General features: G+C 39.5%; 1 pseudogene; it reads right to left on the bottom strand.

Annotated features, from left to right (window-relative positions):
* Window positions 1-3151: 3151 nt before the first annotated feature.
* The window catches only part of LOC101115310 (olfactory receptor 5M11-like), a 33270-nt pseudogene continuing 12360 nt past the window's right edge, over window positions 3152-24061 (bottom strand).

Genomic DNA, 24061 nt, shown 5'->3' with positions numbered 1-24061 from the left:
TTCTCAAGGTCTGCTTAGGAAAGTTCATTGATGCTGCTCTAAGCTGAATACCATTGATGTATTTCTAGCAGTATTTGGGAGGTAGGAGCCTGTACTTAAAAGCAAATCTCAGAAGTACTTAGCAACAGCAGAAACAAGTATGTCATTAGGAATCAGCCCTTGGGGATTCACTGTAACACTGTGGGATCAAAGAGCTAATCATATGTTTCAGAAATATTTTTCATATTTTCTAATTTATTATTTTCCCTGAGAGTTATGTGGAAGGGAAACAATGATTTCATTTTCACAGTTTGAAGATGGCCTTATTTTATGTTTTCTTTATCTGTGTGTGTGTGTGTGTGTGTGTGTGTGTGTGTTTGGAAGCCATTTTATTATTTTTAAAGTGACTTTCTACCCTTTTTATTCCCACTAGACTTTGAAAGAGTCTTAAAGAGCATTGCCATTATCTACATTTATAACTTCCTCTTCTCCTAAAATCCAGAGCTCTTATCAATATCCTTCCTAATGGACATCCATGTCTTGGGCAAGATTAGGCATGAGCAGGACTATGAAATAGACGAGATATTTGGCAATCACCTTATTGAGCACTTCTTATGTGTGGAGCACTTTCCCATAGGCAATTTAATTGATTCCTCAAAATGACACTTGGAGGTAGGGACTCCTTCCTGTCATTTCAGCTAAAGAATCAGACCCTCCAGTAAAGGAACAGTAAACCCTGTCTAGACAGTGGCAGAGTAGGATTTTTAAATTAATTAATTAATTTATTTGACTTTACAATATTGTATTGGTTTTGCCACACATTGACTTGAATCCACCATGAGTATACATGTGTTCCCCATTCTGAACCCCCTCCCACCTACCTCCCCATCCCATCCCTCAGGGTCATCCATGTGCACCAGCCCTGAGCACCCTATCTCATGCATTGAACCTGGACTGGTGTAGGTTTTGAATTTATGCCTTCCTGTACCCAACTGATGAGTTTTCATTTTCTTTCTTTTCTTATTTTTTAAATTATGAAAGTGTGATAACACATATGCAGGAGACTTGGGAAATACAGAATGAAGTGACATAGTTCCACTATATTTTACAATTATTTTTAAGTGTGAAAAATAAGATTTTTAGTTGGAGTTTTAATATCAAACTCTCAAAAATTAATAAAATGAATATGTAGGAACATAGAAGTATATAGTAGACCTGAAAACACCATGAACCAATTCAACATAATTAAGCTTTATACAATTTTCACACAATAGTAAGATACAAATTCTATTCAAGTTCCCAGACTATAAACTAAGAGACACTGGAACATATCCAGGGACACAAAAGAAGGTGCAAAATGTTCAGAGTCTGAAGGTATTGAAACCATACAGAGTCTGTTCTCTTATCACTGAAGAATTATGTTAGAAATTGATATCAAAATATATTTTAAAATAACCCACATATTTTCAAGTGCAACGTGACATTTGCCAAGAGAGATCTTTGACTTAAAGATTGAAAGCTTCAATAAAATTGAAAACTGGAAAAAAAATAGAAAATAGTTGATTGCAGAGAAGAAAGCATTTAAATGAGAAATTAATATCAAAGATACTTTTAAAACCACTTTTTCAGGAAGCTGCCTTTCCTCAACCTGAAGTCACAGTTTGTCCTCTTTCCTTCTCTCACCTTTTTAAAAAATTCTTGTTTCAGCTTCTTTTCAGTTGGTGCTTTCATTGTTTTCCTCTGGTTCACGTTAATCTTGAAACTGGGAAATGCTTACTGCTGCTGCTGATGGAAGTATTCTCCAAGAATGCTTTCTTGCCTCCTGGATTTGACCTCCATCCTCCACTCTGTCTTACCACTTTGCCCCATCCTTGGCTGACACACTCAGTTTTCATCACCTACTAATATTTCTGTTGCCACCACTAGACCGCAATCTCTTGTCTGTAAGAACTGTAATCTCCACAGCTTAGCTTGTGCCCTGGAGATTAATACTTGATCAACAAGCACTGATGGGGAGAATCAAGATCCCACATGCCATGCGTCTCATGATGAGGCAAAAAGAAAAAAGTTAACAAATATTGAGGAATAATTTAAGGAGTGCGTGCAGTGTATAATTCAGCAAATATACTGCACTTCTTGTCTTCTTGTATATTGCTTCCCAGGTACATTTGCATTTATTGAATACACAACCTCATCCCTCACACTTGAAATTCTGTAGGGAGATCATATGGGATGAGTGATTCTCTTGTTTAAAAACTGCAGAAAAAAATGAATGGAAATAATTGATTATGGGTAATAGACATCAAATCCTTAATATGTGCGAGGTATTGACCTCACCACTTTACATGGGTTGGTTCAGTCAATCCTCACAAACTCTTTGGGTCATTGGTATTATTATATTTACTTTACAAAAGGGACACTGAGGACAGTAGAGGATATTAATAAATTGCTAACTTTCTCTTTATATTGCTATTCTTTTTATTGCTATTAATAAATTGTGAGATTGGGTTTAAACAGATTAATAGATAGTCTTTGATGTCATGTTGTTTAGGAAAGAAATGTGGCAAGCTCACGGTGCTACATTCTGGGTAGCGGCAATCATTCATTCATTCATTTATTCATTAATCCATAGACTTACTACATTTTCAAGAAAAAACTACTGTTTGCACTTTGCTGTGAATGTAGAAAGTAGAATAGACATGTAAATGATGATTTGTTTCCTTTTCTCAGTGGGAAAGGTGAGACATGCATATTTAAAGCCACACAATAGGATTTTAGACTGTTAAAAATTCTTCTTGAAGACCATCTGGAAAGTAGTAGTGTGTAGAGGTTGCACTTAATTTTCCATAATGAGAAAAGGCTATAATAATAGTTCAAGACATATTTATTGAGAATCATCTTATTTACAGGTTTTGTGATAAATGTTCACTTCAAACAGTGAGCAAAACCACACATGAACCTTGCCCCCATAGGAGCTGGAGTCCTCCAAAGTTACGCTGTTTCTTCTGGTTCATGGACAGCATCCTGAAGGGCAACAGCCTAGACTACTAAGTTAGTTCATTGTTCCAGACCTGAGTACGTTTTGGTGAAATGTTCTTCCATAAAGACATAGCCATAAAGAACCTGAAAACCCATCACGATAATGCAAAGCCTTTGAGTCAAAGGTTAACAGTTACCGTTTATTGGAAATTGGAGGCGTTGCATTACTAGTGACCATATTTCTTCTGGGGACTCTCTTCAATGCTAGTTTTACATTGTTGTTCCGCAGGCTGTCAATCAATGGATTAAGTACTGGACGTACAAAGGTGTAGAAACAGCTATTATCTTGGATCCCTCAGCATTCTTATCTGTTGGTGATCTTAAATAAGTGCAGAAGATTGCCCATGATATAGGGCTACACTCATCACATGGGAACAACAGGTGGAGAATGCCTTGTGCCTTCCTTCTGCTGATTTGATTCTGAGGGTGGCAGCAAGAATGAAGGCATAAGACACAGGATGATGATGAGGGAGTTGCAGAGGTTGAAGCCTGCTGATATGAGCAAAGAAAGCTCTTTGACCTGAATTTGAGACCAAGCAAGCATAATGAATGGCGGGTCAGCACAGTAGAAATGGCTGACAACATTTGATCTACAAAAGTTCAAACAAAAAGTCAGGATGGCCTGGAAGAGTTATGTGTATGCAGATGTACCTGGACATCTTTACACTGTAGTGCAGAGGGTTGCATATGGCCACGTAGCGGTCATAGGCCATTGCTGCCAGCATGTAAAACTCAGCAAGGAGAAGTGCTCTGAGAAGGTAACACTGTGCAAAACAACCAGCAAAGCTGATGGTCTTCTTCTGCGATAGCAGATTAGTCAGCATCTGTGGGGCTGCTGTAGAGGTATAGCACAAGTCTACCAAGGATAAATGAGTGAGGAAGAAGTACATGGGCATGTGAAGGCGAGAGTCCAGTCTGATTAACACCATCATGCCCAGGTTGCCTAAGACGGTGACAAGGTAAATGACCAGCAACAGCACAAAGAGGAGAGGCTGGAGCTCTGGGCGATCTGTGAGGCCCAGGAGAATGAACTCTCTTAGCGTGGTGTCATCGGTGAGGGGCATTCTCTGCACTTGAAACAGATGCAACCAAGGGAGATAAGAAGGTACATATTTTATTACAATTAAAATGACTTTTCTAAACCTCCAGATGTTATTCAAAAGGAATATTGTTTCCTTCGGCTTTACTTCTATTAAGCCATTGTTTCAGTTTCTTTAGTACTGAACTATTATTTTATTTCCATCTTTTACCTATTCTTGTATCTATGGCTGTATCTATAGATAACTATGCTGCTAACCATAGCTACGTTCATGGTCGCAAGTGAGCTGCATCATTGTAATCTCCTGCACTATTTTTAATTCTGTAACTCTACTTATCATATAAAGTCAACTTCAAGGCTAGTCCTTGCGATGCACTTCTCACTCTTTTGTCATTATACCTGAGATTGAATTAATCCCTTTCTGCTATATGCTTCCCAAATACCCTATAAACTTTAATTTATTTTTCAGCAGATTACATCACCAAAGAAGATCCACTTTCTACTCATGTTAGTTCTCCAGTTCAGTTCAGTTCAGTGGCTCAGTTGTGTCTGAATCGTTGTGACCCCATGAATTGCAGCATGCCAGGCCTCACTGTCCATTGTCAACTTCCGGAGTCCACCCAAACTCATGTCTGAGTCGGCGAAGCCGTCCAACCATCTCATCCTCTACCATCCGCTTCTCCTCCTGCCCTCAATCCTTCCCAGTATCAGGGTCTTTTCAAATGAGTCAGTTCTTCATCAGGTGTCCAAAGGATTGGAGTTTCAGCTTCAACATCAGTCCTTAAAATGAACACCCAGGACTGGTCTCCTTTAGGATGGACTGGTTTGACATCCTTGCAGTCCAAGGGATTCTCAAGAGTCTTCTCCAACACCACAGTTCAAAACATCAATTCTTCACCACTCAGCTTTCTTTTATAGTCCGACACTCACATCCATACACGACTACTGGAAAAAAACATAGCCTTGACTAGATGGACCTTTGTTGAAAAAGTAATGTCTCTGTGAAGGGTTAATGTGGCCACAATAGGGAAAGCGGAGATGTGCCTGCAAACGGGACTCTCTGTCTGGGCTGAACGTGCTTGCAAACAAGATGTTCTGCCAAGGAGACTGAACACAGCCTTGAGTTTAATGGTCCCTTGCAAACAAGGGAACATTCCCTTCCTGTGATAAGGAGGAAAAAAGGGCTCTGGACAGACTCTGCAGTAAGCAGGAATTTCACTCCCTTTTGCTGTACGATAACATTTATGCACATGCGCTATACAGAAGGCTTAGTCATACAGTCTGGGATTCTGCCCAGGGGGCTATATAAAGTGAACCGCAAGCTTGCTTGCTTGCACAGTTCTTTTTCCTCCGGCCGGAGTGGTGTCAGCCTCTTCTGTGTCTTGTCTTTGTGTCTTTTCAATCGCAATCTCCGACATCTGGCACCCAACGTGGGGCTTGAGTGAAACCGAAAGGGTGAGTAACCCGGGGATTTTAAATCCATAGCAGGGGAACTTTCGGAAAAATCATGGGAATTCCTCACCCTAGCAGGGGAACTTTCAGAAAATCATGGGGAATTCCTCATCATCCTTACACAATACATGGAGTTAGTCAAAGGACTTCTCCACTCCATAGGCGTTAAGGTCTCGACTCGTCGATTGAGTGAGCTCTTTCGCTTGGTGGAGCAATATTGTCATTGGTTTCAATATCAAACTAAGTTACATTTAAACTTGAAGGAATGGAAAATAATTTAAAAAAATTGAAAAAGCACCATCAGAAGGGTAATGTGATCCTTTGAAGTTATGGACTTGATGTAATGCTATAACACAGGATTTGACTTTGCTATCTACTGATAATGAAACTAAATCTAATGCTTCCAATCAAAGGAGAGGCAATTTATGAGGATGTGCCAAACGTTGGTGGGGTTTCTGCATTTCCTGAAGGTAAGGATACAAGTAAGCCTCCTTCTGAAAGTGGTGAAACATCTGTTAGTTCAGAATCAGATTCGGAGGCTTCTTCAGTTTCGTCAGATGAGGGCAAAGAGATTAAAGAAATGACCCATCTATTCCAGGAATGGTGGAGATCCCATAGGAGGAGAAGAAATCTGCGCCTTCTGCTCCTCCTTGGACTTCTCTTTTCCCCACTGCGGTTGATTGCCCGATGTGGGCAGGGAACATTGTCCATTCTCCTGTCCTTTGTCTATGCTTCATGATGATGACTTACCTGCTCCCCCTGGTGGTTTTATCAATCCTCCACAATTATTTCCCATCCAGAGACAGCAAGATGACAACGTGACAAATATTCAATACACGCCTTTGGAATACAAATTTTTTAAAGATCTTAAAGCTGCAGTAGTGCAGTACGGTCCTCAGTCTCCCTTTGTTTTGGCTATGTTGGAACCATTGGGAAAAGGCAAACTAATCATTCCGTTAGATTGGGAATCTATTGCCCAAGCTGTCCTGGAGGGTTCTCAATGGTTGCAACTTCGTAGCTGCGGAAAAAAAAAAAAAAAAAAAAAAAAGCTAGAAAACAGGCTCGGATTAATGAAAGACAAAATCCCCCTGCTCCTCTTGAGGACAAGTTAATGGGAGAGGGCGGTTATCGGGCTTTAAGAGAACAGGCTCAATATTCTGATCAGGACTTACAACAAGTCTGCCAGGTCTTTTTACGAGCATGGCGCAGTGTGGCGCCTACTGGCCACACCCAGCCCTCCTTTGTTAAAACAATGCAAGGCCCCAATGAGCCATATACTGATTTTCTAGCAAGATTGAGGGCAGCTGTGGAACGAGCTGTAGGGAGGGATGAAATTTCAGAGATATTATTACAAACTTTAGCATTTAAAAATGCAAATACTGAATGCAAACGTATACTGGGACCATTAAAAGGACAGGGTGCATCTATAGCTCAATAATTCAGAGCCTGCTCAGAAATAGGAGAAACAGAGCATCAGGCTAATGTCTTCGCTACAGCCTTGGCTAAAGCTATAAAACCACAAAAGGAAGGTAACGCTTCCATTGTGAAAAACCTGATCATATAAAAGAAAATGTCGAACATTAAAAGCTGATCAAGGTGCAATTCCTAAAGACAGATCTTTTGCTGGGAGGAATAAGACTCCTCTAGACCTTGCCATCAATGCAGGAAGGGGCTTCATTGGACTAATGAGTGCAAATCTAAAACAGACAAAATGGGCAACCCGATACCGGAAACTATCCTGCGGGCCTGAGTCCTTGGGGCCCAGAAACAATACCGGGGACTTCTCCTCCCTGTCCTCCCGCCGTCCCACCTACCCCAACCCTGTTCCCTCCCAACAACAGTTACCAGTCAATGCCTCATTAAAAAGACCTCAAATGATGATTTCAGACTTACTGCCTGCTACTTCAGAGAGTGCTACTGCTAATTTGTCACTAGCTGAAAATGTTATTTTGTCACCAGGAGGAGGCATTTACAAATTAAAAACAAATCTATTCCGACCACTGCCTAAAGACACCTTTGGCTTGATATTAGGCCATAGCAATGCAGCTTTGAGAGGTCTAACCATAATTCCTGGGGTAATAGACTCCGACTATGTTGGGGGAAGTTAGCTGGGAAACCTATTGCTCAAATACTTCTCCTACCTTATCATCCCTTTTGGCTCTTCCTAATGAATGAACAAAAGATTTGGAAGTACAGGGCGACATATTTTGAAAAATGCTTATCAAAGATTCTCGCCTGTTCTCTCCTTGATTATACAAGGAAAAAACTTTGACGGACTAGTAGACACAGGGCTGGATGTTTCAGTCATTTCTTCTCAACAATGGCCCCAAGATTAAAAAAAAAAAAAAAAAAAGCCCTCTAAGGCTGACGAGACTGGGCTCCATTGCAGATGTCTAAAAGAGTACCCATTCCTTGCAATGCCAATTCCATAATGGAAGATCAGTGTCTGTTACCTTTTATATTGTAAGCATGCCTATTAATATGTGGGAAGAGATCTTCTCTCTCCTTTGGGGCTTTTGTAACCATTCCACCGAAAAACTAATAGCCACTGCTCAAATTCCTCGAACACTCCCATTAAAATGGTTAACTAATACTCCAAAATGGGTTGAGCAGTGGCCATTACCACAAATAAAGCTCGAGGCATTAAAACAATTAATACAAAAACAACTCCAACTTGGTCATATAGAGCCCTCTACCTCCCCTGAAATTTTCCTGTTTTTGTTATTTTAAAAAATCTAAAAAATAAAAATGTTAACTGACTTACTAGAAGTTAATAAATGTATCAAACCTATGGGAACATTACAATTGGGACTCCCTCTCCAGCTCTTATTCCTCAAAATTGGTCCTTAATGGTGCTAGATCTTAAAGACTGTTTTTTGCCATTCCCTACAATTGCAAGATAGAGATAAATTTGCTTTTACAGTTCCTGTTCTTAATCATGCTCAGCCTGTTAAATGTTATCATTAGACAGTCTTATCACAAGAAATGACAAATAGTCCTACTTTATGTCAAAATTCATAGCTCGCTCTTTACAGTCCCTCCATCAAAAATACCCAAATTATATTCTATATCATTATATGGATGATATCCTATTAGCAGCTCCTAATATTGCTAAATGTGATAAATTCTTTCTAAAAATACAAGAGGCTTTAAGACTATACAATTTGCAAATAGCCCCCAAAAATTTCAAAAGACTTTCCTATTTCATATTTAGAGACAGTATTAAAACAACATAAAATAAGGCCCCAAAAGTTACAAATCAAAAGAGACCACCTCAAAACCTTAAATGATTTTCAAAAGTTATTGGGAGATATCAACTGGCTATGCCCGGTATTTAAAATTCCTACTTATCAATTATGACATTTATTTTCTACTTTAGAGGAAGATACGGCTCAAGATAACCCCCAAACTTTAACCCCATTGGCTTTATAAAACTTCAATTTGTTGAGCAACGACTAAATGACGGCTTTTTGACTGACTTACATGTGTCTCAACCTATTTCGTTTATAATATTTCATACCCCTTATTCTCCATCTGGTGTAATTGCTCAAAAAAAAAAAAAGATTAATAAAATGGGTTTTCTTACCTAACAGCTTTTCCAAAAAATTGACTATATAAATAGATAAATTAGCCTTCCTTATACAAAAGGTTGCCATCGTATTTTACAATTGTCAAGATATAAATCACACCAGATTGTTATTCAACAACTGCTCAAATATCTCAATGTTTACAATTTAATAAAAGCTGGCAAATTTCTCTTGCCTCATTTTCTAGTTCATTTTCTAATCACTATCCATCATCTAAATTGATTGATTTTCTCCAGACTAACTCTATGATATCTCAATCCCCAATTTCAGATGTTCCAGTTAAGGGACCCACTATTTTTACAGATGCAAATAAAAATACTGCTAGATATTAGACCCCAAAAAGTTCTAAAGTTCTCCCCCGCTCATTTTCTTCTGTACTGTCCGCTGAGCTGTGGACTATCTACTTAGTTTTGCAAGATTTTCCCCAAATTCCTATTAACATTGTTTCAGATTCTCAATATGCTGTTCTCTCTTGCCTACAGCTTCCCCATGTCTCCCTTCCACTGACCCTTAAAACAGCTATTGATAAATTGTTTTACCAAATACAACAATTGCTCTTGCAGCATTCAAAATTAATTTTCTTTACTTACATTCATACACATTCCACCCTTCCTGGACCCTTATCATTCAAAAATGCTACAATGGATGCCTTACTTTATCCTATAAAAGCAGCAAAACAAAAACATCTCTTACAGCATACCAGTTCCAAAGGGCTACAAAAATCTCATGCTATTACTCAAAAACAAGCTCAAAATATTGTTCATTCTTGTTCCATATGTACACCCTTTGATTTACCATTTACCTCGCCAGGTGTCAACGTAAAAAGACAACAAACAAATCAGATATGGCAAATGGATGTAATTTACATTTCTTCTTTCAGACAACAAAAATATGTTCATCATACTATAGATACGTGCACATATTTTCAATGGGCTGCATTACATTCTAAAAGTCTGACTCTGTTATTACTCATTTGTTATCTTGTTTTGCAGTTATGAGATTACCAATTAAATTAAAACTGATAATACACCTGCCTATCAATCGGCAAAATTAGCTCACTTTTTATCCCAATATCATATAACTCATACTTTTGGTATTCCTTATAATAGTCAAGGGCAACTATCATTAAAAGAGTTAATCGTACCTTGCATAAATATCTTAAAAAAATTAAAAAGGGGGAGATGAAGGGTTAATGCTGCCGCAATAGGGAAAGCGGAGATGTGCCTGCAAACAGGACTCTCTGCCTTGGCTGAATGTGCTTGCAAACAAGATGTTCTGCCAAGGAGACTGGACACAGCCTTGAGTTTAATGGTCCCTTGCAAACAAAAACACATGTGATAAGGAGAAAAAAGGGCTCTAGACAGACTCTGCAGTAAGCAGAAATTTCACTCCCTTTTGCTATATGATAACATTTATACACATATGCTGTACTAAAAAGGCTTAGTCATACAGTCTGGAATTCTGCCCAGGGGCTATATAGTAAACCGCAAGCTTGCTTGCTTGCGCAGTTCTTTTCCTCCAGCCAGAGTTGTGTCTGTCTCTTGCATGTCTTGTCTCTGTGTCATTTCACTCGCAAATCTCCAACATCTCTGCTTTTGAATATGCTATCTAGGTTGGTCATAACTTTCCTTCCAAGGAGCAAGCGTCTTTTAATTTCATGGCAGAAGTCACCATCTGCAGTGATTTTGGAACCCCCCAAATAATCACTGTTTCCACAGTTTCCCATCGATTTGCCATGAAGAGATGGGACTGGATGCCATAATCTTAGTTTTCTGAATGTTGAGCTTTAAGCCAACTTTTCAGTCTCCTCTTTCACTTTCACCAAGTAACTCTTTAGTTCTTCACTTTCTGCCACAAGGGTGGTGCCATTGCATTTCTGAGATTATTGATATTTCTCCCAGCAAACCTGGTTCCAGCTTGTGCTTCATCCAGCCCAGGATTTTTAATGATATAGTCTGCACATAAGTTAAATAATCAGGGTGACAATATACAGCCTTGATATAATCCTTTTCCTCTTTGGAACCAGTCTGTTGTTCCATTTCCAGTTCTAACTGTTGCTTCCTGAGCTGCATACAGGTTTCTCAAGAGGCAAGACAGGTGGTCTGGTATTCCCATCTCCTTCAGAGTTTTCCACAGTTTATTGTGATCCACCCAGTCAAAGGCTTTGGCATAGTCAATAAAGCAGAAATAGATGTTTTTCTGGAACTTGCTTACTTTTTCCATGATCCAGCAGATGTCGGCAATTTGATCTCTGGTTCTTCTGCGTTTTCTAAAACCAGTTTGAAAATCTGAAAGTTCATGGTTCATGATTGCTGATGCCTGGCTTGGAGAATTTTGAGCATTACTTTGCTCGTGTGTGAAATGTGTGCAATTGTGACAGTTTGAACACTCTGGCATTGCTCTTTGGGACTGGAATGAAAACTGACATTTTCCAGGCCTGTGGCCATTGCTATGTTTTCCAAATTTTGCTGACATATTGAGTGCATCATTTTTGCAGCATCATCTTGTAGAATTTGAAGTAGCTCAGCTGAATCTATCACCTCCACTAGCTTTGTGCATAATGATGATAGCGATACCTCCTAAGGCCCACTTGACTTCACATTACAGGTTGTTTGACTCTAGATGATTGATGATACCTTCGTGATTATCCGGGGCATTAAGATCTTTTTGTATAGTTCTTCTGTGTATTCTTACCACCTCTTCTTAATATCGTCTGCTTTGTTAGGTCCTACCATTTTGTCCTTTATTTAGCCCAACTTTGCAGGAACTGCTCCTTGGTATCTCCAATTTGCTTAAAGAGTTCTCTAGTCTTTCCTATTCTATTTTTTCCTCTATTTCTTTGCACTGATCACTTGAGGTTGCTTTCTTATCTTTCTTGATATTCTTCAGAACTCTGTATTCAGATGGATATATCTTTCCTTTTCTCCTTTGCCTTTCACTTCTCTTCTTTTCTCAGCTGTTTGTAAGGTCTCCTCAGACAACCATTTTTCCCTTTGTGTTTCTTCTGGGGATGGTTTTGATCATTGCCTCCAGTATAATGTTATGCATCCTCATCCGTAGTTCTCCAGGCACTCTATCTATCGATCTATTCCCTTGAATCTATTAACCTCCACTGCATGCTATATTACCACTCTGCCCTATCCTTGGCTAACATACTGCTTTCATTACCTACTAATATTTCTGTTGCCTCTACTACACTGCAAACATTTTTGAAGGATATGATACCCACAGCTATTAAGGTTTCTGGAGATAAAACTGAAGAACAAATATGTGCTGAATAATTTAAGGAGAGTGCAGTGTGCATTTAATTCAGTGACTGTACAAAAATCTTGGCATTTCTCTCTCAGGTAATTTTACATTCATTGAAGACATATCTTTATCACTAGAAACTGAAACTCTGTAGGGAGATGATATGGGATAAGGGACTCTCTTGTTTTAAAAATACAGGAAAGAAAACAGAATTGGAGTAGTTTTATATAGATCATAGGCACTGAATACTTAGTATATGCCAGCATTAGGATTATCACTTTACACATATTAGCTTAATTAATCGTCACAAAACCATGGACCATTAGTACTATTGTCTTCACTTTTTAGATTGGAAACTGAGGTTAGTGAGGTTAATTAATGTCTCAGGAGAGATAACTAATGAATTGTGAGGTAAGGATTCAAACAGAATAATGGATAGTTTTTTTTAATATCAAACAGTTTAGGAAAGATATGTGACAAGTTTACATAATATTACATAGCCTCTGGAGGATTGTGACATTGTACAGGAAACAGAAATCAAGACCATCCCCAAGAAAAGAAATAGAAAAAGCAAAGTGATTGTCTGAGGAGGCCTTACAAATAGCTGTGAAAAGAAGTTAAGTGAAAAGCAAAGGGAAAAGGAAAGATATAAGCATCTGAATGCAGAGTTCCAAAGAAGAGCAAGGAGAGATAACAAAGCCTTCTTCAGCAATCAATGCAAAGAAACAGAGGAAAACAAGAGAATGGGAAAGACTAGAGATCTCTTCAAGACAATTAGAGATATCAAGGGAATATTTCATGCAAAGATGGACTCAATAAAGGACACAAATGGTATGGACCTAACAGAAGCAGGAGATATTAAGAAGAGGTAGCAAGAATACACAGAAGAACTGTACAAAAATGCTAAGCCCAAGATAATCATGATGGTGTGATCACTCACACTCACCTAGAGCCAGACCTCCTGGAACGTGAAGTCAAGTGGACCTTAGAAGCATAACGAACAAAGCTAGTGGAGCTGATGGAATTCCAGTTGAGCTGCTTTAAATCCTAAAATATGATGCTGTGATAGTTATGAACTCAATATGTCATCAAATTTGGAAAACTCATCAGTGGCCACAGGACTGGAAAAGGTCAGTTTTCATTCCAAACCCAAAGAAAGGCAATGCCAAAGAATGCTCAAACTACCACACAATTCCACTCATCTCACACATAAAGTAATGCTCAAAATTCTCCAAGCCAGGCTTCAGCAATAGGTGAACCATGAACTTCCAGATGTTCAAGTTGGTTTTAGAAAAGGCAGAGGAGCTAGAAATCAAATTGTGAACATCTGCTGGATCATTGAAAAAGCAAGAGAGTTTCAGAAAACATCAATTTCTGCTTTATGAACTATGACAAAGCCTTTGACCATGACAATAAATTGTGGAAAATTCTGAAAGAGATGGGAATACCAGACCACCTGACTTGCCTCTTGAGAAACTTCTTTGAAGATCAGGAAGCAACAGTTAGAACTGGACATGGAACAACAGACTGGTTCCAAATAGGAAAAGGAGTATGTAAGGCTGTATATTGTCACCCTGCTCATTTAACTTACATGCAGAGTACATCATGAGAAACACTGGGCTGGAGGAAGCATAAGCTATAATCAAGATTGCTGGGAGAAATATCAATAACCTCAGATATGCAGATGACACCACCCTTATGGCAGAAAGTGAAGAAGAACTGAAGAGCCTCATGATGAAAATGAAATAGGAGAGTGAAAAAGTTGGCTTAAAGCTCAACATTCAGAAAACGAAGATCATGGCATCTGGTCCCATCATTTCATGGCAAATAGATGGGGAAATAGTGGAAACAGTGGCTGAATTTATTTTGGGGGCTCAAAATCAATGCAATATTCTTGCCTTGAGAACCCCATGAACAGTATGAAAAGGCAAAATGATAGGATATGGAAAGAGGAACTCCCCAGGTCAGTAGGTGCCCAATCAGTGGAGAAATAACTCCAGAAAGAATGAAGGGATGGAGCCAAAGCAAAAACAATGACCAGTTGTGGATGTGTCTGGTAATAGAAGAAAGGTCCGATTCTGTAAAGAGCAATATTGCATAGGAACCTGGAATGTTAGGTCTATGAATCAAGGCAAATTGGAAGTAGTCAAACAGGAGATGGCAAGAGTGAACATCGACATTCTAGGAATCAGTGAACTAAAATGGACTGGAATGGGTGAATTTAACTCTGATGACCATTATATCTACTACTGCAGGCAGGAATCCCTTAGAAGAAATGGAGTAGCCATTGTGGTCAACAAAAGAGTCCTAAATGCAGTACTTGGATGCAATCTCAAAACGACAGAATGGTCTCTGTTCATTTCCAAGGCAAACCATTCAATATCACAGTAATCCAAGTCTATGCCCCAACCAGTAATGCTAAAGAAGCTGAAGTTGAACAGTTCTGTGAAGACTCCAAGAGTTATTAGAACTAACAGATGTCATTCTCATTATAGGGGACTGGAATGCAAAGTAGAAACTCAAGAAATGCCTGGGGTAACAGGCAAATTTGACCTTGGAATACAGAATGAAACATGGTAGAGGTTAATAGAGTTTTGCCAAGAGAATGCACTGGTCATAGCAAACACTCTCTTCCAACAACACAAGAGAAAACTCTAGGCATGGACATCTCCAGATGGTCAACACTGAAGTCAGATTGATTATATTCTTTGTAGCCAAAGATGGAGAATCTTTATACAGTCAGCAAAAACCAGACTGAGAGCTGACTGTGGCTTGGATCATGAACTCCTTATTATCCAATTCAGACTTAAATTGAAGAAAGTGGAGAAAACCACTAGACCATTCAGGTATGACCTAAATCAAATTCCTTATGATTATATAATGGAAGTGTGAAATAGATTTAAGTGACTAGATCTGATAGATAGAGTGCCTGGTGAACTATGGACGGAGGTTCGTGACATTGTACAGGAGACAGGGATCAAGACCATCCCCATGGAAAAGAAATGCTAAAAAGCAAAATGGCTGTCAGGGGAGGCCTTACAAATAGCTGTGAAAAGAAGTGAAGTGAAAAGCAAATGAGAAAAGGAAAGATATGAGCATCTGAAGGCAGAGTTCCAAAGAATAGCAAGGAGAGATGAGAAAGCTTTCCTCAGTGATCAATGCAAAGAAATTGAGGAAAACAAGAGAATGGGAAAGACTAGAGATCTCTTAAAAAAATTAGAGATACCAAGGGAAAATTTCATGCAAAGATAGGCTTGATAAAGGACAGAAACAGTATGGACCTAACAGAAGCAGAAGATATTAAGAAGAGGTGGCAAGAATACATAGAAGAACTGTACAAAAAAGATCTTCCCGACCAAGATAATCACAATGGTGTGATCACTCACCTAGAGCCAGACATCCTGGAATGTGAAGTCAAGTGGGCCTTAGAAAGCATCACTATGAACAAAGCTGGTGGAGGTGATGGAATTCCTGTTGACCTATTTCAAATCCTAAAAGATGATGCTGTGAAAGTTATGAACTCAGTATGTCATCAAATTTGGAAAACTCAGCAGTGGCCACAGGACTGGAAAAGGTCAGTTTTCATTCCAATCCCAAAGAAAACAATGCCAAAAAATGCTCTAACTACCACACAATTGCACTCATCTCACACACTAGTAAAGTAATGCTAAAAATCCTCCAAGCCAGCCTTCAGCAATAGGTGAACCATGAACTTCCATATGTTCAAGTTGGCTTTAGAAAAGGCAGAGAAGCCAGAGATAAAATTGCCAACATCCACTGGATCATCGAAAAACCAAGAGAGTTCCAGAAAAATATCTATTTCTGCTTTATTGACTATGCTAGAGCCTTTGACTGTGTGGATAACAATAAACTGTGGAAAATTCGTCAAGAGATGGGAATACCAGACCACTTGACCTGCCTCTTGAGAAACCTATATGCAGGTCAGGAAACAACTGTTTAGAACTGGACATGAAACAACAGACTGGTTCCAAAGAGGAAAAGGAGTACGTCAAGGCTGTATATTGTTACCCTGCTTATTGGACTTCTATGCAGAGTACATCATGAGAAATGCTGGGCTGGAAGAAGCACAAGCTGGAATCAAGATTGCCGGAGAAATATCAATCACCTCAGATATGCAGATGACACCACCCTTATGGCAGAAAGTGAAGAGGAACTAAAAGCCTCTTGATGAAAGTGAAAGAGGAGAGTGAAAAGTTGGCTTAAAGCTCAACATTCAGAAAACTAGATCATGGCATCTGGTCCCATCAGTTCATGGGAAATAGATGGGAAACAGTGGAAACAGTTCCAGACTATTTTTGTGGCCTCCAAAATCACTGCAGATGGTGATTGTAGCCATGAAATTAAAAGACGCTTACTCCTTGGAAGAAAAGTTATGACCAGCCTAAGATAGCATATTGAAAAGCAGAGACATTACTTTGCCAACAAAGGTCCGTCTAAGCAAGGCTATGGTTTTCCAGTTTGTCATGTATGGATGGGAAAGTTGGACTGTGAAGAAAGCTGAGTGTTGAAGAATTGATGCTTTTGAACTGTGGTGTTGAGAAGACTCTTGAGAGTCCCTTGGACTGCAAGGAGATCCAACCAGTCCATTCTAAAGGAGATCAGTTCTGGGTTTTCTTTGGATGGACTGATGCTGAAGCTGAAACTCCAATACTTTGGCCATCTCATGTGAAGTGTTGACTCATTGGAAAAGACTCTGATCTTGGGATTAGGGGCAGAGGAGAAGGGACAACAGAGGATGAGATGGCTGGATGGCATCACCGACTCGATGGAGATGAGTTTGGGTGAACTCCAGGAGTTGGTGATATACAGGAAGGCCTGGTGTGCTGCAGTTCATGGGGTCGCAAGGAGTCAGACATGACTGAGTGACTGAACTGAACTGAAAATCACTGCAGATGGTGACTGCAGCCATGAAATTAAAAGGCGCTTACTCTTTGGAAGGAAAGTTATGACCAACCTAGACAGCATATTCAAAAGCAGAGACATTACTTTGTCAACATAGGTCCATCTAGTCAAGGCTGTGGTTTTCCAGTAGTCATGTATGGATGTGAGAGTTGGACTATAAAGAAACCTGAGGCCTGAAGAATTGATGCTTTTGTTTTTTTTATGTTTAATAACTTTACTGTGTTTTTTTATTTATTAATTTTTTTAATTTTAAAATCTTTAATTCTTACATGCGTTCCCAAACATGAACCCCCTCCCACCTCCCTCCCACAACATCTCTCTGGGTCATCCCCATGCACCAGCCCCAAGCATGCTGCACCCTACATCAGACATGGACTGGCGATTCAATTCTTACATGATAGTATACATGTTAGAATTCCCATTCTCCCAAATCATCCCACCCTCTCCCTCTCCCTCTGAGTCCAAAAGTCCGTTATACACAGCTGTGTCTTTTTCCTGTCTTGCATACAGGGTCGTCATTACCATCTTCCTAAATTCCATATATATGTGTTAGTATACTGTATTGGTGTTTTACTTTCTGGCTTACTTCACTCTGTATAATAGGCTCCAGTTTCATCCATCTCATCAGAACTGATTCAAATGAATTCTTTTAACGGCTGAGTAATACTCCATTGTGTATATGTACCACTGCTTTCTTATCCATTCATCTGCTAATGGACATCTAGGTTGTTTTCATGTCCTGGCTATTATAAACAGTGCTGAGATGAACATTGGGGTACATGTGTCTCTTTCAATTCTGGTTTCCTCAGTGTGTATGCCCAGAAGTGGGATTGCTGGGTCATAAGGTAGTTCTATTTGCAATTTTTAAGGAATCTCCACACCGTTCTCCATAGTGGCTGTACTAGTTTGCATTCCCACCAACAGTGTAGGAGGGTTCCCTTTCTGCACACCCTCTCCAGCATTTATTGCTTGCAGATTTTGGATCGCAGCCATTCTGACTGGTGTGAAGTGGTACCTCATTGTGGTTTTGATTTGCATTTCTCTAATAATGAGTGATGTTGAGCATCTTTTCATGTTTGTTAGCCATCCATATGTCTTCTTTGGAGAAACGTCTATTTAGTTCTTTGGCCCATTTTTGATTGGTCGTTTATTTTCTGGAATTGAGCTGCATAAGTTGCTTGTATATTTTTGAGATTAGTTGTTTGTCAGTTGCTTCATTTGCTATTATTTTCTCATTCAGAAGGCTGTCTTTTCACCTTGCTTATATTTTCCTTTGTTGTGCAGAAGCTTTTAATTTTAATTAGATCCCATTTGTTTATTTTTGCTTTTATTTCCAGAATTCTGGGAGGTGGATCATAGAGGATCCTGCTGTGATTTATGTCTGAGAGTGTTGAATTGTGGTGTTGGAGAAGACTCTTTAGAGTCCCGTGGACTGCAAGGAGTTCCAACCAGTCCATTCTAAAGAGATCAGTCCTGCGTAATCATTGGAAGGACTGATTTTGAAGCTGAAACTTCAATACCTTGGCCACCGGATGTGAAGAGCTGACTCATTTGAAAAGACCCTGATGCTGGGAGGGATTGGGGCAGGAGGAGAAGGGGATGACAGAGGATGAGATGGTTGGATGGCATCACCGACTCGATGGACAGGAGTTTGGGTAGACTCTAGCAATTGGTGATCGATAGGGAGGCCTCGGGTGCTGCAGTTCATGGGGTCACAAAGAGTCAGACATGACTAAGTGACTAAACTGAACTTAATTGGATATTGTGGCATTCATTTATCCATCAATTCATTCATCCACATAACTAACAAATATCCAGGCATGGCATTCTATTTATCACCATATGCTTAATGAATTGTGTCTAAGAGAAAGTCAAAAGATATTTTATGTCCTTAAAGCATGTTTTCATTATGGTGGGAGGGATGAAACTTTACAGCTGTAAGATCTGGTTTTAAATTATTAAAAATTAGAGGACTTCCTTAGTGGCTCAGTTGGTAAAGAATCTGCCTTCATTGCAGGAGACCTGCATTCAGTCCCTGAGTAGAGAAGATCCTCTCGAGAAGGAAAGCAGCAACCCACTCCAGTATTCTTGCCTGGAGAACTCCATGGACAGAGAAGTCCAGTAGGATACAATCCATGGGATCACAAAGGTAGAACATGACTGTGTAACCTTCTTTCACTGAAAGTGAAAATCATGTTCCGTAGTTGAAGAGAGTAGAGTTTGAGTTACTCAATTATGATGCCTTTTGCATCATAATTTGTTTGGTACATCACCTTTCTGTACAGTTCTTAATATCTTCTGATTCTATTAGGTCCTTACCATTTCTGTCCTTTATTGTGCCCATCTTTGCATAAAGTGTTCCTTGGTATCTCTAATTTCTTGAAGATATCTCTATTGCTGCTGCTAAGTCGCTTCAGTCATGTCTGACTCTGTGTGACCCCATAGGCGGCCTCCTACCAGGCTCCTCTGTCCCTGGGATTCTCAGGCAAGAACACTGGAGTGGGTTGCCATTTCCTTCTCCAATGCATGAAAGTGAAAAGTGAAAGTGAAGCTGCTCAGTCGTGTCTGACTCTTAGTGACCCCATGGACTGTAGCCTACCAGGCTCTTCCTTCCATAGGATTTTCCAGGCAAGAGTACTGGAGTGGGACGCCATTGCCTTCTCCATGAAGATATCTCTAGCCTTTCCCAATCTATTGGTTGCCTCTATTCCTTTGCATTGTTCACTTAGAAAAAAATTTCTTATCTTTCCTTGTTATTCTTTGGAACTCTACATTCACATGGGTAAATCTTTCCTTTTCTCCTTTCTCTTTCATTTCTCTTCTGACCTATTTGTAAAGCCTCCTAAAACTTTTGACTTGTTGCATTTCTTTTTCTTGGGGAAAAAGAAAAATTAACTGCCTCCTGTACTATGGAACCTCTGTCCATAATTCTTCAAACACTCTGCCTATCAGATCTTGTCCCTTGAATCTATTTGTCACTTTCACTGTATAATTAAAAATCTACAAATTGTTAAGCTTAGAACTAGAGTATTGTATACTGTAGACAAGATCTAGTACAAAGGAAAATGTTCTCAATCGCTGTTCAGAAACTATCAAGCATTTCAAGACAATGAGAGCAGAACATGAAACGTAATTAACGGGCTTCTGAAAACAGAAGCGTGCTAACTGCACAAGTTGGATCTGCATGAAGCTTGCCTTCTCTGGGACACAGTGTGTAAGAAGAGCTGCCAATGGAGTATGGAGGGAAAAAGGAAAGTATCCTAAAACCCACAGAAATACTTGTAAAATGGAGAAAAGAAAGGAAAATTGAGCCCCAAATCAAGTGTTAAATGCTTGTGTAGTGTGTGTGCTCAGCCACTAAGCTGATTCTTACTCTTTGCAACCCCATGGATGTAGCCAGTGGGCTTCTCTGTCCATGGGAATTTCACTGGCAAGAATACTGACATGGACAGCCATTTCTTCCTCCAATTAAATGTTTGTGAGACTGTTCAAAAAGAGAATCTACCTGTCTAGATGAATTTCATGGGACATACTATTAAAAGTGAAAGGGAAACTATTTTTTTTCCAGAAAAAATCAGCAAAAATACTCTGCAAAAATTCACTGTAAGAATATTTCTCAAGTTTCCCCTGTGCTTTGTTTTGTTTTAAATCTCATGAGAAAATGATGACAGGCTGTTAAAATCATGGATCCTCAATAAAAACAATGCACCCACACAAAATCTTTTCCAATTAGTCAGTTTTTTGCATCAGATGTCCAAAGTATTGGAGCTTCAGCTTCAGCATCAGTCCTTCCAATGAATATTCAGGACTGATTTCCCTCATGCTCAGAAAGATTGATGACAGGTGGAGAAGAGGATGACAGAGGGCAAGAGGATTGGATGGCATCACCGACTTGATGGACATGTATTTAAGTAAGCTCTGGAAGTTGGTGATGGACAGGGAAGCCTGCTGTGCTGGAGTCCATAGGGTAGCAAAGAGTCGGACATAACTGAGCTGACTGAGTGACTGACACAAAGTCTTCCAAAGAAATAAACAAATCCACATTTAAGTGGTTCTTAAATTTCTAATGATAAGATATCTTGTACTAGAATCAGTCCCATTCTACGTCTGAGGACATGTTTGTGGGGAGCAGAAGGCTTGCCTATTTTGATTCTGCAACAGTGACAGCTCTGTAAACTATTGTTCATAAAGATCAATAGATATTTCAATAACTCTTCTGTCCAGGAAATTAGTTCAATATGAAACTGACACTGAAAACAGAAAGGATTGCATGTACATATCTTGAGAAAATAAAGTGCAAATTGTAGGCATAAGATTAAGATGTTAATAAAATGTACTTTCAACAAAAATAGAAAGTAGAAACACAGAGGCTTAATATTGGTTTGGGTATGAACCTATTTTCTCTACCTATGATTAAGAAAGCTCACTGATCTGCTCTAAAGTGAGAAATGCAACCATATTTCTACCAGAATATGAGAGGTAAAGGCCTGCTCTTAAAGCAAATCTCAGAAGGACTTAGGAGCAGTAGACATGAATGTGATATTGGGAATAACCCACATGAAATTCACTGGAACATCTGGGTTCAGAAAGTCAATCATATGCCTTAGTCTTATTTTAAATAATTTAAAATATCAAATTGCCCTAAGGGCTCTATGCAGGCACACAAAATATGTCAATTTGAAATTTAATGAGCATTCAATTTTATATGTTTTCCTTTTCTTTAATACTGAAACTGCCTCCTCTTCAAAATCCAGAGCTCTAACCAATGTCCTCCTGATGAACATGTATGTCTTGGGCAGATCAGGCTGAACAGGATTCTGAAAGTTACAAGGTGATTGGCAAACACCATTTATGTAGGTAATTTAATTGATTCCTCTAAACAAAGAGGCAGTGATTTACTCTTGAAGCTTCAGCTAAAGAGATAGAGTTTCCTCTAAAGGAACAGTGAATCACTAACTCACCTGCGCCACATGACTAGTATGTCTCGGGATAGGACTTGAGTTCCTGCCTTCACAAACACTGTTGACTATTTTTCAGTCATAGAGAGTTTCCATTCCTCAATCTAAAAGACACAGTTTGTCCTTTCTTCCCTCACTATTTTTTTAAACATTCCTTTAGCTTTCCCTGAGTCACTGCACTCTTCATTTTCAGGACTAACTGAAAGGGGGAAACTGAAATCTGGTGGTACAATGGAAATTTAGTAAGTAACGAAAACCGTGTGTCAGCCATGAATAGGGCAGAGGCAGGCAGCATGGTGAATGGAGGTCAAACTTGGAGGAAGCAGAGAATGAATCTTCTAAAATTTTCAATTTCCCCTTTCAATTAGTTCCAGCCATCTCATCCTCTGTCGTCCCCTTCTCGTCCTGCCCCAATCGCTACCAGCATCAGGGTCTTTTCCAATGAGTTAACTTTTTGCATGAGGTGGCCAAAGTATTGGAGTTTCAGCGTCAGCATCAATCTTTCCAATTAACACCCAGGACTGGTCTCCTTTAGAATGGACTGGTTGGATCTCTTTGCAGTCCAAGGGACTCTCAAGAGTCTTCTCCAACACCACAGTTCAAAAGCATCAATTCTACAGCACTCAGCTTTCTTCACAGTTCAACTCTCACATTCATACATGACCACTGGAAAAACCATAGCCTTGACTAGACGAAACTTTATTGGCAAAGTAATGTCTCTGCTTCTCAATATGCTATCTAGGTGGGTCATAACTTTTCCTCCAAGGAGTGTCTTTTAATTTCATGGCTGTAATCTCCATCTGCAGTGATTTTGGAGCCTCCAAAAGTAAAGTCTAACACTGTTTCCACTGTTTCCACTGTTTCCCCATCCATTTCCCATGAAGTGATGGGATCAGATGCCATGACCTTAGTTTTCTGAATGTTGAGCTGTAAGCCAACTTTTTCACTCTCCTCTTTCACTTTCATCAAGAAGCTTTTTGGTTCCTCTTCACTTTCTGTCATGCATGATGTCATCTGCATATCTGAGGTTGTTGATATTTCTCCCAGCAAGTTTGATTACAGCTTGTGCTTCTTCCAGCCCAGTTTCTTGTGATGCACTCTGCATAGAAGTTAAATAAGCAGGGTGACAATATGCAGCCTTGATGTTTTCCTATTTGGAACAAGTCTGTTATTCCATGTCCAGTTCTAACTGTTGCTTCCTGACCTGCATGTAGGTTTCTCAAGAGGCAGGTCAGGTGGTCTGGTATTCCCATCTCTTAAATTTCCCTCAGTTTGTTGTGATCCACACAGGCAAAGGCTTTGGCATAGTCAATAAAGCACAAGTAGATGTTTTTCTGGAACTCTCTTGCTTTTCGATGATCCAGCAGATGTTGGCAATTTGATCTCTGGTTCCTCTGCCTTTTCTAAAACCAGCTTGAACATCTGGAAGTTCACAGTTCAGGTACTGCTGAAGCCTGGCTTGGAGAATTCTGAGCATTACTTTACTAGCATGTGAGATGAGTGCAATTGTGCAGTAATTTGCACATTCTTTGGCATTGCCTTTCTTTGGGATTGGAATGAAAACTGACTTTTTCCAGTCCTGTGGCCATTGCTGAGTTTTCCAGGTTTGCTGGCATATTGAGTGCAGCACTTTCACAGCATCATCTTTCAGGATTTGAAATAGCTCCACTGGAATTCCATCACCTCCAGCAGCTTTGTTCATAGTGATGCTTTCTAAGGCCCACTTGATTTCACATTCCAGGATGTCTGGCTCCAGGTGAGTGATCACACCATCGTGATTATCTTGGTCTTGAAGCTCTATTTCGTACAGTTCTTCCGTATTCTTGCCACCTCTT

Source organism: Ovis aries, chromosome 15, assembly GCF_016772045.2.
Source record: "Ovis aries strain OAR_USU_Benz2616 breed Rambouillet chromosome 15, ARS-UI_Ramb_v3.0, whole genome shotgun sequence".
Lineage (NCBI taxonomy): Eukaryota > Metazoa > Chordata > Mammalia > Artiodactyla > Bovidae > Ovis > Ovis aries.
Note: the sequence above shows the minus strand (reverse complement) of the source record. Positions and strands in the feature narration are given on the sequence as shown.